Here is a 17613-nt window from a genome sequence, read left to right as displayed (position 1 = left end):
TGAGAAACCAGCCCTGAGATCTTGGAAACCATGTCGGGAATCCGGCAAGAATCTCGCGTTAGGACAAGACGTACAACCTAGAAATGGGCCATGACATTTGAAAGCCCAGCGGGGAAGCGTCAGCGAAGGGGTTAAGTTGTCAAAGTGAAGGCTTTGACTGCGGGAGCGGGATTTTTTTTCTCCTTTGATGATGTCGGAGAGATCTCTCATCCTCTTTGTTTCAGCCTCGTACAAAGGATAACATTATTTCAAGGCACGATGCTGCCATCCGCACCTGACAGATCGCTTCCCAAGGAATGTAGCCGGAATCTTAATATCTGTCTGTGCCCAGCCATTGATTCCTCCGTGCCTATTGATGCAGTTACTCAACATCCTGTAACATCTACCTAACGCCCCCCAGCTCCCCTCCCCTCCCTCCACACGCATACATACATTCACACATGCACAAACACATACAAGCACACACACATACTAGCACTCACATACTAGCATACATGCACACACACACATACAAGCACACATGCACACACAAACATGCACACACATACATACATTCCCACATGCACAAACACATACAAGCACACACACATACAAGCACACATACACACTTTCACACATACAAGCACACATGCACACACACATACATACATGCACACACATACAAGCCCACATACACACTTTCACACATACAAGCACACATGCACACACAAACATGCACACATACACACTTTCACACATACAAGCACACACACATACAAGCACACTTTCACACATACAAGTACACGTACATACACATACAAGCGCACACACACGCAAACACATACGTACAGAGACATCATAGACACACACACATGTGCACAGACCCATCTGTCTCTCCCACAGGTGATGCGGTACATTTTAAACACTGGAAGCCGCATTGGTGTTAGGTTGGCGAGCGGTGTAGCTGAACCGCCCCCGCCTGCGAGTGAAGCGGCCTCTTCATACCACCCACCCGCCCCATAAAGATGTCGTTTAGAGGAACCGACTCCAAGCATCCAGTTCCAAGCCCACCCTTCCCCTGCGCCCCACCACGGGACTCGCCAGCCTGAGTTTGACCAATTCTTATATTTTATGTTGGCCTTCTGTTTATTGAAATAATTGGTTTGAAGCAGACGGCGTCTGTTTCAGTAACATCTCAGGATGAATCAGGTCCACTTATTAGCATCTTCTATGGTCTTAATGATAACGCAGCCCCCTCCCCCCCACCCCCCACACACACACGCACACACCCTCTGAACAGTGTTGCCCCCCCGTATTACCAGTATGTTAGAGATGACCCACAGCTTCGTACAGTGGGGGTGACGGGGAGAATCCAGCTTTCAGCGTGCTGGTTTGAAAAGCTGGGGTTGTTATAATGGATCTCCCCTCCCTCCCTCCCCTCCCCTCACCTCCCCTCACCTCGCCACCTCTGTCCATCTTTCCCCGCTCTGCAGAAGGGAAGGGAGCGGTAATCAGAGCGCTATTGATTTCTGCTTCCGCCAGTGCTGTTAGCGTTTGGTCTGACTCGGGGAGAGAGGGAGAGAGGGAGGGAGGGAGGGAGGGAGGGGGAGAGAGAGGGAGTCTGACAAAGGAGAAATCCTTTACAGGAGAGAGAGAGAGGGGGCAGTGTGGTCCAACAAACACTCCTGTGTGTCACTGCCTGGTGTGTGTCGGCCATCGGCAACCTCCCTTGCAAGATTACAGCCAGACCCAGCTCCAGACTATATGTGCTGTAAAAAAAAAAGCGAGCGAGCCAGCCGCATCGATAGTGCTATGTCTACATGGTGAAGTTGAAAGACAGTGCGTGTGATGCCGGTGGACGAGACTGCCCTGGCGACGAGGATAATGTTGCTGGCGTGTTGTGTGTACTCTCTCTGAAGAGGTGAGAAAAGAAGTCGGACGTTCGTGCATGAGGTTTTGCGGGCAATCCGGCAGCTTGTTCTAGTTACCGGTCACCGGGGCCAGGGTTACGAATGTGGGATTTTCTCTTTTTAATGTTATGTTTGAATGGGCAGAGTTTGGGATCTCCAGTGGAGGGGCCCTGCCTCTCCCCCTGCCTCTCCCCCTGCCTCTCCCCCTGCCTCTCCCCCTGCCTCTCCCCCTGCCTCTCCCCCTGCCTGTCTGGGTCTCTCTCCCCCTGCCTGTCTGGGTCTCTCTCCCCCTGCCTGCCTGGGTCTCTCTCCCCCTGCCTGCTGTCTGCCTCCTCTGCGAAGGTGCTTCCAGCCCGTCTAGGTCGATCATCTTATCCGCGTCGCTTTAAAGCCGGAGAGGGGGACTGAGGGAATGCATTTTTTTTAAAGGGGGGGGGGGGGGTTGGGCGAGAGGGGGGGTTGGGCGAGAAGGGGGGTGTCGCTTCCCTCCGCGAGATTTTTGTTTGGAACCGTTTCTGTCGGCACAAAGTTCACGGAAAGTGCCTGTTCCTCTGGTCACCGTTGACCAAGACTGACACAGGGTATGTGTGAAGGGGGGTGAGAGGGAGGGGGGGGGGGGGGAGAGAGGGATGGGGGGGGGGGGAGAGAGGGAGGGGGGGGGGAGAGAGAGAGAGAGAGAGAGAGAGAGAGAGAGAGAGAGGGGGGGGGCAGCAATATCTCTGCCAGATTCCCCCCTGTGTATACTGAATGACACATCAGAAGTGCAGTTGTTAATTTGGCCTTGGCTTGGTCCAGGCAGCTGATGCATGAGGCCCCTGTGACAGGGTTCACAAAATACACAGCGAAGGGAGCAGTCGAGAAGGTGGCAGCCGAGAGGGGGGGGGGGGGGGGGGTTTACAGAGAGGACGAGGAATAGGAGAGAGAATACCCTCGGTGCGAGCGGAGATCTGTCTACCTGGTTCACCATTTGGTCGGGAAGCTGAGACGACGGGGCAGCGAAAATCAGGATCTCTCTTTTTTTTCTCTCAACAGTCAAGTTCTGGGATTTGTGTGTTTTTGTTTTTAATCATTAAATTTCCTCTCACTCCTCCCGGGGCTGGTGGCAGACTGTGTGGTGTCCAATGCGAATAGGTGAGTTGTGAAGTGATGTTTGCTTATCACCTCTTCCCTCCCACCACTGTCCTCCCTCCTCTGCTTGTCATTTGCTTCTTAAACCTGATATTTATGGGCTCGGGGCTGGGTAAATCTCCCCTGTCCCTTGACTTGCTTGGCAGACTCTGCCTCCTGTCTCTCTCTCCCCCCCCCCCCCCCCCCCCCCCCTCTCCTCTTCATTTCCTCCCATATTTCACCATAACAGGATGAACATTCAGCCCTGGACATGCTGAGAGAATAGGAAGGGGGGGGGGGGGGGGACTTCTCTAAAGAGACCCCCCCCCCAAAAAAAAAATATATATAATGTCATAAATAAATGCCGGGCCAAGGCACCGACAATAGGGAATAATGTCCTATTTCTAACCTCCCTTCTGTTTCTCAACATTTCTCCACCGATTTTTAAATCTTATTCATTCCTGCAAAGTAGAACTGGTTAAAGATGCGGGGAAGGTGAGACTTGGTGTGATGGGCAGGATTGGGGGATGAAGAGGTGATGTCGGGCTAAAGACGAAGAAGAAGAATAGATTCCTTGCGACTTACTCCGGACTGCTTTTGTTTTAAACTCTATTTAACATATCTCTATAAATGTGGAAATAAAACATTTTGCACTCCTCTCAGTCCCTGAGACCCTAACTTGTGATGTGTATCTCCTTAATCCACGGGTTAGGCTCTTGGGAGCTGTGTGCTGTGCGTTGACATCTTAAAATAGGAGGACATTTGGAAAGGGCAAGGTTGGGTGTTGAGGTGTGTGGGCGAGGGGGGGGTGGATAAATGGAACAATGTCAGATGACAATCTCACAGACGTCAGCTGGGATGGAAATTGTGTTTAAAAATTGAAACAAAAGGCATGTCTAGATTGGCGAGGAAGAGGAGATTCTGCGCGTTTAACTTTCTCTCCGCACACATGTTGTCAAGTGTTGGATGAGACGGTGGGATTGTTTTTTCTCGTGCATCCTCTCAGCCGCTGTTTCTATTGTCAAAAAATAAAGAAATCGAATAAAATGACTGATACTTTGAACTGATTCCGTGTGTGAGGTTTTGATGTTCTTCGCGAGTCCTCGTTAAGGAGAACGCCGGCGTTTCTGTGTTGAACTGTTGGGATGGATTTAAATTATCCGTACTGAGGTGACCCTTGTGAGGGAGCCCGGGTCAGTCAGCCCCTCTGTGTGTGTGTGTGTGTGTGTGTGTGTATGTATGTGTGTGTGTGTGTGTGTATGTATGTGTGTGTGTGTGTGTATGTATGTGTGTGTATGTCTCTGTGTGCGTGTGTATGTGTGACTGTATGTGTGTGTGCTAGTGTAGAGGGGAGTGGGGTGGTTATGTGGGGGGGTGGGATACATATAATACTGAGCAGAGGACAGAAATGTCTTTCCCCGCCAGGTAAGATGATTTTAAAAAAAAGTTCAGCAGACATCTCCCCTCAATTAACCTTCTGCTGTCTCGTCACAACATCACTCACTGCACGGCTCTTGTGGGGGGGGGGGGGGGGGGGGTGCCACCGAGGGGTCGGGAGAACCGCCGTAACAACCCGCATTTAATCATTGGTTTAACGAGGTAAACTGTCCAACTGATGTTGCACAGGAGGGCAGGCAGTCAGACAGACAGAACAATTATACCGCCCAAGGTGAGGCTGATAGCGAGACAGGTGCCCCGGGCTTTACAGGTAGATGCTTTAGAGAGAGGTGGCATTGAGAGGGGGGATTCCAGAGGGCAGACAGAGGAGGAGGAGGAGGGAGAGGGAGACCGGGATGCTCTGATGGTTACAAGCTGGAGGAGGTTGCGGAGACGGGGAGGAGACGAGAACACACGTGATTGGCGCAAATGAGTGGGAGGAAGCAACTTTAAAAATAAGAATATATATTAAAAACCCCAACCGTAGCTCAGGGCACCATAACTGTAACGGGGAAATGTGGTGGTGGGGGGGTAGAGAGAGAGAGAAATGCCTCTTTCCAGGTTTGGACTTTCACAGATTGTTTTACAAGGTGAGGGAAGAGAACTGGAAAAATAAAAAGAGAAACTGAATGGGCGGTGAATCTGAGCGGGGCACCAGGTTTGGGATAATTTGGTGAAAAAACGTCTGTCTCAGAGTGGGCCGGAGCAGGGTTTAATCAATGGGGGAAGGAAGGTAACATTGGGCCGCTGCAGCACAAACAGGTTACCCCAGCGGTGAAGTGCACTGAAATGAATAGCATAATTGCTAGTTGGGTCAATCACCGACAGGCTAGACTGGTCCAGACACATCAATTAGTGCTGTCTTTAAAGGGGAGGGGAAGGGGGGTCTCAGCAGAAACAAGCGAGGCCTTATTGATACTGATCTCCACAGCAGGAGAAAAAAACCTCCAGCTAGCAAAGTTCAAACCTACACCAGCATCTGTGGATGGAAATTTGAAACAAAAACTCCCAGAAAAAATGACCGACGAAATATAACAACACCGTCACCCCCCACTGATACAAATATTGTGGTGGGAGGGGGTCGTAGTCTTGGCATCTTTTCTGGCTCTCTTTCAGAGGGCTATAATGACGAGCCAGTCAGTGTGTGTTGGTTGGGCTTTAGAGAAACGCAAACTACCCTCTGCCAACCTATTGACTGGAGTTTAAAAAATCTTTGATTCAGTTGTGTAAAATCACTGAGCATTATTTTGTGTCGGAAGGAATTGCAGATGCTGGTTTAAACCGAAGATAGACACAAAATGCTGGAGTAACTCAGCGGGACAGACAGCATCTCTGGAGGGAAGGAGGAATGGGTGACGTTTCGGGTCGGGATCCTACTTCAGACAAGGGGAGAAGTATCTCGACCCTAAACGTCACCAATCCCTTCTCTCCAGAGATGCTGCCCCCCTACTCGAACATTATTCTGTTCTCTCTCTGGAGGGGGGGTTGTGGGGAAAGCCAATGCCGTTATCTTTCACCTGAGACGGTGCATTAAATGCCCACCATCCGCTCCCGTGGTTAGTGTTGGTGTGGAAGGACTTGCGTTCGTCGCCGCCTGTTCTCCCCCCGTCCCCGTCCCATTGATTAATTAAGGCAGCATCGGGATGTTGCGGAATGAGAAAGGTCGGATCAAACATGCGCCGTGGGCTTTGACAGCTCGATGTAGACAATAGACGCAGGAGAGGGAGAGAGAGAGAGAGAGGTTGTTGAGGGGTTGAGATTGTACATGCGCTTTATGTAACAAGATGCAAGGTATTCCCTTCGTCAACTTTGGGCTTGAATCTCACAAAATTGTGCCGAAAATGTAGCGACACTTGTGTGCTGCCTCGGTGTAATCTCCGATTCTGGCACTCATGTACTTAAGTATGTTTGTGCCTATGTATAATAAGATTTTTTGTTCTGAACTGCATGCAGAAAAAGATGCAATTTCACTGTACCTAGCTAGCTAGGTATGTGCGAGAATAAAGTACCATCCAACCATTGTATGTAGCCAGACTTTTAATCTGGTTAGAAATGGTGATCATGAGGTCTTATTGTCTGTGGTGGTATTGGGGATGGAATCGCAAGACGAAGGGGTGTGACCAATTACTCCATTAACCCCAAATAACGATAGGATGGGCATAATGACCCTAATGATGTTTAATTTATGATTGATATTAACACGTCCTGTCATTCGCTTTCCCTTTTCCTCCCTCATTAACCAAGTGAATCATTAGTAGGGGGGAAAACGGAAATCGGGCTGGTTTTTTTTTTCTGTTGGATAATGGGTTAATCGCCTGTGGAACATAGTTAGATTAATTATACACATTGAGAGACAACCCACCAATCTATCTCAGTGAAGGCATTCGGGCCTGACCTCCCCCTGATGGAATTCGACACTGAATTGAATTAAACCTCAGGTAAAAGGCTGGCGGGTCGTGCAATCTTTTATTGGAGCCGTCTACATCCGACCCACCTCCCCCCAGGCTGGGTTTATTCCTTTTAAATACCCGAATAAATCTTTCACACAGTAAGCGATGATACCTTCCACACCAGAAGATATACACACCGCTGCATTACTGTCCATCAGTAATGGACTTATCCGCTCATCACTAAAACGCTGCAGACAGAAACGAAATCTGCATCGCATTTTCTGTAATCCTTTATTTTACAATATTACAAGGGAGAATCTTTCTGTTGATTTGCTAAATGTTTCCGTTCCAATCCCCAGAAGCGATTGAAACACCGACAGTTTCCATTTCACCCAGAGCCGCTGAGCTAAAGGAACTGTTTCAGCTCAGACGCCACCCGCCACCCCCCTCCCTCTCTCCCCTCCCTCCCTCCCACTTGATGCCTCTGGTTTCATTTTAAGCAGGAAAATGCAGAGCACGGCGCAATACTGTCTGGTTGGTATGGAAACCAGCAGGGCCATTATCGCACCCTTCCCATTCGTCACGAAGGAGCTACACTTGACAGAGAATGCAGGAGAGAGAGGGAGAAAGAATAGCCATTATTAAAAATAAAGAGGACCTTAGAATCACCAGATTGCATTGTATGTAGATTAAAACTGTATTTATAGACGGCATGGGCTCTCCACACACGATCCCACCTATTTCATTTTGGTTCCTGAGGTCGGGGCTCCACGGGTGAAAGAATTTGTTGAGTCGCTGCCGGCCAGACACCCGCCACCTTTATTTATTGATAGCAGATTTTTTTTCTCTCGCTCGCTTGCTCGCCCTCCAGTCGAGGCCATTTATGCTGCTTATAATAAAATGCTTGGTTTAAGACCTGTGTGTTTGCTTATCATAGTCACCGGGAAGCGAGGGGCCATTAAGTTGGTGATGGGGAACACACAGTGTGTGTGGGGGAAGAAATTACTTCTAAATTTCCCTTGGACCTGCCTGCCTGATTTTCACTCATTGTAGACGTTAACCATTGCTGACTGAGCTCCAAAAAAAAAATGGTTTATTGGCTAAGGACATAAAAAGCCCCATAACAATGAAACCTTTTTTCAATCCATTCTTTATGCATCCTCTCTATCGCAATGCACCTGCTTTATAAGATTTTTAAACGACAGTGGATTGTGCCAATTCTTCCACTAATCTACCACTCCATCGCTGCTCGACTTTGACATCAGCAAGAGTTGTTCTTTTTCGAATGTTCCTGCATTTTCTTAAAATAATAGCCCTTCACCACGCAGAGCTGGCAAAGTACTTGTAGGATGATTAGATTCGTTTCAGGTTTTCTGTTTAAAAAAAAGATATGCTAGAACAGAAATACATTCCAAAGTCCTTTATCCTGCCACGATATGTCCACCATTGTTCATGTTCATTAGTGATGGGAGCAGAGTGAGGCCATTCAGCCCATCTAGTCTACTCCGTCATTCATTCGTGGCTGATCTATTTCTCCCCATTCCCCAGCCTTCTCCCCATAACCTCGGGACTGCTTATAAACTATTTATGGTCTGGAACCAGTCAAGGTCGAAGGTTCTTCTTGAATAATGAAAGGAAGAAAGAAATGAAAGAAAGGAAGGCATTGACCCTGGAAACCGAGGTGTCCAGAAGGCAGAAAGAATGAAAAAATTAGACTGGATTTGTTCAAGGAGTTTTGTCCAGAAGCATTTTTTTTTGCACAAAGGGTGGAGAATATCCACTCCTTTTCACCACCGATGCTGCCTGACCCGCTGAGTAACTCCAGCACTCTGTGGAGCATCACCTGTCCATGTTCTCCAGAGATGCTGCCTGACCCACTGAGTTACTCCAGCACTCTGTGAAACGTCACCTATCCATGTTCTCCAGAGATGCTGCCTGACCCGCTGAGTTACTCCAGCACTCTGTGAAACGTCACCTATCCATGTTCTCCAGAGATGCTGCCTGACCCGCTGAGTTACTCCAGCACTCTGTGAAACGTCACCTATCCATGTTCTCCAGAGATGCTGCCTGACCCGCTGAGTTACTCCAGCTTTTTGTGCCTATTTTCAAGAAAATCTGGAATCTGCTTCAGAAGCTGCTGTTCTGAGTAATTTCAAAAGTCAGATGAATAGATATTTGATATCTATTAAATGTAATAACAGATTAATAGATATGAATAGATATTTGTTAGCAAAGGGTTGCAGAAACATAACTTTTTTTTTACCTTCCTTCACAGTGTGCAGGTGCTTGGAGGTGCTCTGTGATCGACGTTTGTCTTGAATTATGTAGTTGTGTGTTTTTGTTGCCTTTTAGGTGTTGTTGACTGCATGGTAACTAAATTTCGTTCAAACTTGTTTTGAATGACAAATAAAGATATTCTATTCTAAAATGAGGAGGGTTGCTGTAATACAGATACAAGTCAGGCATATTATAATAAAACCAGATCAGAATAGAGCTTTACCAGAGTAATTGGCGGAAAGGGGGCATATTCCTATCGACTGGTCTTGTCTAACGGACCAGAGGGGTCAAATATCTCCTTCTGATCCTGAGGAACAGAGAGTGACTGATCTCATTCTGCCTTTGCAGTAGCCACCCTGTAACAACGTTTAACAACCCTGGGGCTGAATATCTTCTTTGTTACCCAGTGTAGCAGCTTCAAAGGGGCTGAATGGCCTCCTGTGCCTGTGTGATGAACTTGATGGGGGTGAATGACTTCCTCCTGTTCCAGTCTAACAAACCTAAAGGTGCTGAATGGCCACTGTCCCACGCTACATTCCTTCACCATTCCCCGGCGAGTCTCCAGGACACGAGAGAAAAAAGCAACAGAACAAAATTCTACAATTTTTAGGGAAAGACTGGGCCGTGCCTTTGTGAGCCCTGAAGGCAAGGGAGCTACACAGTAATCCCTTTAATTGTCAAAACTTTCTCTCCTCTTAGACTGTAATTACTGAAAACAATGAGACTTGGGGAGAAATAAAGACCTGTTGGTCTGAGCCATCAGACAAATAATTCTTGCTTTCCTGAAACATTTTTAAAACACATGAAAGGGAATTGTGATTTACAGTTCCCAGCACATGGTTCAAAGTTGAGGGTGTCATGATCTCCTGCGGGAATTGACAGAAAATCTCTTTAATCACAAAAGTAAGTGTTGTGTGTAATGAAAGACAGCTTCTGTGACAAGCGTGTTCATTGAGGGTATTGTTTGTGAAACGCAGTGGAAGTGGTTCTCTCTGAAGACCCTCTCTCTGTGTGTGTGTGTGGCGGTCTCTCTGCTCTTTGATCACATGTCCTCCTTGCTCATTCAGAGGTGCTGGTGCTTCAGAAGTGTTAAGTGTTACTTCTCTTTTCCTAATAAAAGAAGCCATTATGCGCTTTCCACGGCCTGTACATGTATCCGTGTGTTCAGTAAATGGGTGTGCGAGTGCGTGTTATTGTTGTTGCTGTGTCTGTGAATGTGCGGCAGTGGACATTTCGGTATGTTTGACTGTCTATGCATGTCTGACCGTGTATATTTACCCATGACTCTGACTGTGTGCTGGGGCTGCATCTACGGGTCTGTCCATATATAAGAAGGGCTATTGACAAGGATGGTGATAGACGACAAGGGGATCGACAAGTGGTAGATGAAATTTAATACAAAGAGAAAGCAGAGATTATAAAGGCTAAATGGAGCAGTTCTAAAGATTATGCAGGAACAAAAGGGCAGGGATATATGTGTGCATACAATCTTTGCAAGTGGCACAATGAGAGGGTACACTTAGTAAAGCATATGAGATTCTGAATTTCATAAATAGAGCCATGCAGTACAAAAGCAAGGCAGGTTATGCTGAAACCGTATAAAATACTGGTTAGGCCATGATTAGATAATTGCATCTAGTTCGGTTCATCACACAAAGGAATTTAATATGCACTTGAGGCTAAATAACGCATGGCATCGGGGGGAAAAGCATAGAAATGGAACTGAATAGATTGTTTTATACATGGAATCAACGGGCCAAATGGCCTCTTTCCCTGCTGTTACAATTCTGGGATCGTGCAAGTGTGAAATAGTGGTGCAAGTGTATATGTCTGTAATATCTGTTTGTGTCAGCACAATTTGCATCTCTATGTTTGTGTGTGTGAGAGTGGTGTGTGTGTGTGTGTGTGAGAGTGGTGTGTGTGTGTGTGTGTGTGTGAGAGTGGTGTGTGTGTGTGTGTGTGTGTATGTGAGAGTGGTGTGTGTGTGTGTGTGTGTGTGTGAGAGTGGTGTGTGTGTGTGTGTGTGTGTGTATGTGAGAGTGGTGTGTGTGTGTGTGTGTGAGAGTGGTGTGTGTGTGTGTGTGTGTGTGTGTGAGAGTGGTGTGTGTGTGTGTGTGTGAGAGTGGTGTGTGTGTGTGTGTGTGTGAGAGTGGTGTGTGTGTGTGTGTGTGAGAGTGGTGTGTGTGTGTGTGTGTGTGTATGTGAGAGTGGTGTGTGTGTGTGTGTGTGTGTGCGCACGCATAGATTTATTGAAACAGGAACTGCTGCCAGCTAAAAGAATAGCTGCTTGAAGCTGGAGTCTTTGTTCCTGAAGGGTTATTCGAAGAGCATCTGCTTTCATGCCGGGTAGATGTCCTGTCTGCTGGATAAAGAGACAATCAGCTTCTGGATCATCAAGTAACACTGGGAGATTAAGATTTAATTACAGCTCAGGAGTATTACACCAACATTGGATTCTAGGATCAGGCCAAATCAACGTTGCACTTGCTGCACGGTTGTGTGTTAATGAACCATTGCCTTGATACTAGCTTTTATAATGCCAGGAAGGAGGCAGGGAGACCGGCAGGAGTTTCAAGTCCAGGTCTGTCTGATCTCACTTGCACTCTGTTCCTGAACCCATCGGGTAAACAAGCAGCTTCCAGCATGGTCCATGAAAACTAACATTCCACGTGGAGCTAAGCACAAAGTTTCACTTTTCTTCTATTGTTCAATAATGACAATTAGTCAGTGAGCCCGGACTAAGTACTGACCCCCTGAAATAGGCACTACAAGTAGGGAAGGAAGGGCAAAGTCCTGAAAAAGCCCCCGGTTATTGAAAAGAAAGATTTGATTTTAAAACAGGCTTTTCAAAATTCTTGCTCCAGACTTGGCTATTCCAACACACTTCTTGCAGAATTCCAGCTTACAGCTTGCATAAGCATCCAATTTCTTTACATATTTCTTAATCTGCACCACCCATTGTTCCTCTTTTCACTTTACTGAACTGGTTGCTGGCCTTGCAGCGTTTCCGTTTTTAAATTCTCACTGAATGTTGTGGATGTCAGTGGGTGGTGAATCTGTGGAATTTGTTTGCCACAGAAGGCTGTGGAGGCCACGTCACTGGATACTTTTAAGGCAGAGATAGATAGATTTTTGATTAGTGCGGGTGTCAGAGGTTATGGTGAGAAGGCAGGAGAATGGGGTTAGGAGGGAGAGATAGATCAGCCATGATTGAATGGTGGAGTAGACTTGATGGGCCGAATGGCCTAATTCTGCTCCTATTCCTTATGACCTTATGTAACCCGGTCCATCACACAGACCAGACTTCCAACCATTAACTCCATTGAGACTTTAGCTTGGAAAAATAGCCATCATAATTGAAGATCGGTGCTGGCTCGAAGGGCCGAATGGCCTACTCCTGCACCTATTGTCTATTGTCTATGTCTCACCCCGATCATTCCTTCTTCTCCCCAATCTCCCTCTCTCTCTCTCTCTCGAATATGGCACAATAGCTTGAAAGTACTCATTGCCAGGTTCAGGAATAGCTTCTTCCTCTCTGCTATCAGATTTCTGAATAGTCCTTACATAAGTTGGGATATGGTCCAATTCACCTCTACATTCCAAACTCTGGCCAGATCTCTCAACATTTTGAGATCAGATTAAAAAGTTAATACCAGGGTGGCACAGTGGTAGATTTGCTGCCTTACAGCGCCAATGAGCCGGGTTCGATCGTGACTATGGGAACTGTCTATGGAGTTTATGCGTTTTCCCTGTGACCATGTGGGTTTTCTCTGGGTGTTTTGGTTTCCTCCCACATTCCAAAGACATACAGGTTTGTAGGTTAATTTCCGTCTGTAAATTGTCCCCAGTGTGTAGGATACGACTAGTGTATGGTCTGAAGAAGGGTCTCGACCTGAAACGTCATCCATTCCTTCTCTCCTGAGATGCTGCCTGACCTGCTGAGTTACTCCAGCATTTTATGAATAAACACCTTTGATTTGTACCAGCATCTGCAGTTATTTTCTTATACTAGTGTATGGGGATCGCAGGTCGGCATGGACTCAGTGGGCCAAATGGCCTGTTTTTCACGCTGCATCTGTAAACTAAACTAAACCAGACCTCCTTGATTATAAATAAATCTCAAATTTCAGGATAAATCGGCAAAACCATCATCCAGAAAAATCCTGACCCTTTGCTATAATAACTAGAGACACCAAGGAAGGAAATCCTCATCTAGAATACATGCTCAGTCGCAAGGACTATGTTTTCTGGGAAGGACACCAAATCTTCAGATGCAGCAGTCTGTGATGGAAAGGTGCAGGGGAAAGGACTCCACTTAGAGAAGACAGGCCAGAGAGGCTGAGACTGTTCTCAGTAGAGAAGAATCATTAAGATGTGGTTTAATAAAGGTGTCCAAAATTGTGAGTTTTGACAAACTAGACTGGGGAAATTGTTCTGTAGAGCCAAAGTGCGCAGATTAAGTTAATTGACAAAAATGTGTGACAAGAGATTTTCTATTTTAGTGAGTATGAGATTTTGATTTGGAATGTTGTACAGATATAATGACATTACAAAAGAAAATAGATACATATGTAAGAACAAAAATTCCGTACAAAAATAGCGAATCAGCAGATTTTTCAGCAAGGCTAATTGATAGTTCGACCAAAAAAAAACAGAAAGTGCTGGAGTAAGTCAGTGGGTCAGGCAGCATCTCTGGAGAACATGGATAGGTGACGTTTCGGGTCAGAATCTATCCTCTGATTGATTGTAGTGGGGGGAGAAAGCTGGAAGAGAGGTGGGGGCAGGACAAAGCTGGGCAAGTCTAATTGATATCTAATTGATGGTTCTCCTCATTGGACACAAAGTCCAAAGAGTATCTCAGAGCATCAGCAAATACCTGGAAGACTTAGTTAGGTGATATTTTAGATCAGGATTGTTCTTCAGTCTGATCTGAAGCATTATCTATCCATGTCCTCTACAGATGCTGCCTGATCCACAGAGTAGCACATGATTACAATCAAGCCATTCACATGTACAGATACCTGATAAAGGTAATAATGTGAATAATGTTAAGTGTAAGATAAAGCCAGTAAAGTCCGATCAAAGATAGTCGAGGTTCTCCAATGAGATAGATAGTAGTTCAGGACTGCTCCCTAGTTGTCGGTAGGATGGTTCAGGTGGTTAGCTACTTTCATGTCAGTTGCTTCAAACATTCCCTGAGGTAGCAAATTCTAGTGACTATCTTTTATTGCTTATTAGGATTTATTAGTGATCATCATATATTTTTTGTGCCATATTTCTCATCCATAGAAGCATCATCTTTACCTCTATGCTATAAAACCCAGCCAATTAATTACTCAAAGACCTTTATCACGTTGTGTCTTAGTGTCGAATTGGCCATAAGCTCCACAATCTTTCCTGGTAGGGATTATACTGAAGATAGACATAAAATGTTGGTGTAACTCAGCAGGACGGGCAACATCTCTGGAGAGATGGAATGGGTGACCAAAAACGTCACCCATTCCTTCTTTCCAGAGATGCTGCCGCTAAGTTACTCCAGCATTTTGTGTCTATCTTCGGTTTAAACCAGCATCTGCAGTTCTTTCCTACACACTAGTGATTATACTAATTCAGTTCAGATATCATTTTAGTGAATCTCTGTTATCTTTTCTCCGATGCTTCTATTTTTCCTGATAAGGAGACAAGAGTTTATCCAACATTGTTCTATGCAAGTTTGGCAACACTTATGCTTTCAGCTCTATCCCAAGATTCCCTAGATTGAAGGAATGGGGGAAGACTTTGTGGATGAATAAAGAGAACATTAAAAGCATTGAGGGAAGAGGAAAACTGCCTACCAGAAGGACTGAGATAAATGTTGCTGCAGTTTATTGATCATATAATTTGGGACTAGTATAGTGTTGTATGCTGAGTGATTTGATTTGTAAACCATTGGGGGTCAAGCACTTTGTAATTGATCTGCAATAGTTCTCTCAGAACTGCAAATCATCTCGAAATGCAAAGTCTACAAAAAGTTTACATCCAAACCTGCAGCTACCAGTAGGTAAATCAGCCAGAATTTTTTTTTAAGCCTTTAATAACAGCAGTACATTGAACAATAAATGACCAGCTTTCATTCCCCCTTGGAGGCTTCAGGCAGAAGCCTATCTTTGATTCTCTTCCATCGTATCTGCCATGCCAACATACTTTATGAACTTATGCCCAGGAAAGTGTTGATTCTAGTCGGACTGCAGCTGAATGGTCAACAGGGTTCCTTCAACAACTCATGTAGGCTGGCTTTGTTTATCTGTGCATTCGGATGCAAACACAATGTTTAAAATACCTTTGTACAGTTAGTTAGATAGGAAAGGCAGAGGGAAACAGGCCAAATACAGGAACATTAGGACAGTGTAGTTGGGCATCAGAATCAGCATGGATGAGGTGGAGCAAAAGGACTGCTTTCGTGATATATGCCTCTTTGATTCTATTCAGGTATGAAGGTTATCACAACCAAAGGTTGACACAAAGTGCTGGAGTAACCCAGTGGGTCAGGCAGCACCCCTGGAGATGGAGGCCACTTGGCCCATCGGGCTTGTGCTGGTTCTTTGAAAGACCAGTTGTTTCATCCGTCACTGTTAAGTTCCTCATTGCCAAAAGAACTATTCTATTGCCAATATCCATTACTTCTAATTGAACTAAACAAGATGAATATACTCTGGCCAGTGTTAAGAGACAATCGAGAAAAATGCATTGTGCATGTTAGAGGAAAGGAAAGAACCATCCACAGATAAGTACAGATGGATAGAATAACTACCTCTCTCTAACCAACCCTGTGATTTCAATTTACAACTATTTATTGATTACATTTTTCCATTTCCTGTATCGAGGAACCTTTGACTTCTTTAAGGGAAGATTGTTAGTCTTTCGACTTTAGAGATACAGCACTGAAGCAGTCCCTTCGGCCACTGAGTCCTCGCCAACCAGCGATCAACACATACATTAACACTATCCTACACACTAGGGACAATTTACATTTTTTACCGGTCAAATAACCTATAAACCTGCACGTCTTTGGAGTCCACTGTCACGAAAGTCAAAGGAATTTCATAATCAGAGCAACTAGGATTGTGATTTTGTCGGAGATGGATCTTCTTGTCCTCTTGATGTCAAGCACTAAGGGGGAGGGATGATGGATCATCAACGAAACTGGCAAACACTCAAGACCCAGAACGACCTTGGCATTCACTGTTTCAATTTTCCTCTTGCTCTTTAAACCATTATATTTGGATTTACACCAAATACTCAGCACAGAAGCGAGTCCAAGTGATCCATTGTTAATCCACAGCAGCTTCATATCTTCCCAGCATATTCTCCGCCATGCACAGAGCAACCTACTCAAATATACCTCTGCTAATGTGCTTCTTGCCATGTCCTTATAATCTTTAGAAAGGAACTTCTTCCTCGTGGATTTAGTAATGCCCTGCGCTGCCTAAGCAGCTGCTGCTTGCCTGCAGTCCGTTTGACTTTTGTGTTTTTTGTTGTTTTTTGCCTTAATTGTTGTGTTTTTTGTGGTTGCGTGTTATGTAGGAGGGTGGGAGGGTGGGAAGGGGGAACTGTAAAACTGTAAAATTGTCTCTTCTGAACGGAGAAGCGACCTTTGTTTTCTGGGTGGTGTCTCCGTTCCCGCTGCGGCCTACCATCAGCCAAACACCTGGAGCTGGCGGCCTCCAGCTGGGACCACCTGAGCTCTGGTTCGCAGAGCCTGCGGACCGGCCTTAACATCTGCGGAGCTGGCTGCCTTCAGAGGCTGTGGTGGCACTGGGAGAGCGGCTGCGACTCGTCTCCGGAGGCTTCTTCGGCCGCGGGCCGCATGGACGTCGGAAGCCCGCAGGCTCCTGGGTGGGGGCCAACATCGGGAGCTCCGGCAGCAGCAGCGTGTCTTCGCCCGCCCCAAATTGCGGGGCTTGGGTCGGCCCGCTGCGGACCTTTCACCGTCCGGCGTGGCCTGGAATAGGCCGCGGGATTTTCTCTGCCCGGCGGGGGCTTCAATGTTGGGAGCCCCGACCGCCCCGACGTGGCAACTTCAACAGCCTGACCGCGGGAGAAGACAGCAGGGGAAGAGAAAAGACATTCTGGCCTTCCATCACAGTGAGGAGGTGACTGGAGGAGACTCACTGTGATGGATGTTTATTTTTGTTTGGTGTTGATTTATGATTGTGTGTGTTATAGCTTATTTTTATTGGTCTTATTATTGGACTGTGGGTAATTTTTCATTTCACTACGCATTTATGTGTATGTGACAAATAAATTGACTATTGACTATTGGCCCATCTAATTTTTCCAACCCCTAACTTTATTCTCAAATATACTCTTCTCCCCCTCCCATCAGGCAAAAGGTACAGAAGTGTGAAAACGCACACCTCCAGATTCAGGGACAGTTTCCTCCCAGCTGTTATCGGGCAACTGAATCATCCCACCACAACTAGAGAGCAGTGCTGAAAAACTATCTACCTCTTTGGTGACCCTCTAACTATCCT

General features: G+C 46.1%; 1 long non-coding RNA gene across 1 annotated transcript; it reads left to right on the top strand.

The window, feature by feature from the left end:
• The first annotated feature begins 1640 nt into the window (after nt 1-1640).
• Nucleotides 1641-17448, top strand: LOC144608672 (uncharacterized). The gene is made up of 3 exons (XR_013549229.1): nt 1641-1900; nt 2996-3020; nt 16780-17448. It is a non-coding gene; the product is annotated as an uncharacterized LOC144608672 (long non-coding RNA).
• Nucleotides 17449-17613: the final 165 nt, after the last annotated feature.

Source organism: Rhinoraja longicauda, chromosome 32, assembly GCF_053455715.1.
Source record: "Rhinoraja longicauda isolate Sanriku21f chromosome 32, sRhiLon1.1, whole genome shotgun sequence".
NCBI classification, from domain to species: domain Eukaryota; kingdom Metazoa; phylum Chordata; class Chondrichthyes; order Rajiformes; family Arhynchobatidae; genus Rhinoraja; species Rhinoraja longicauda.
This window is presented reverse-complemented; position numbering and strand designations above follow the sequence as displayed.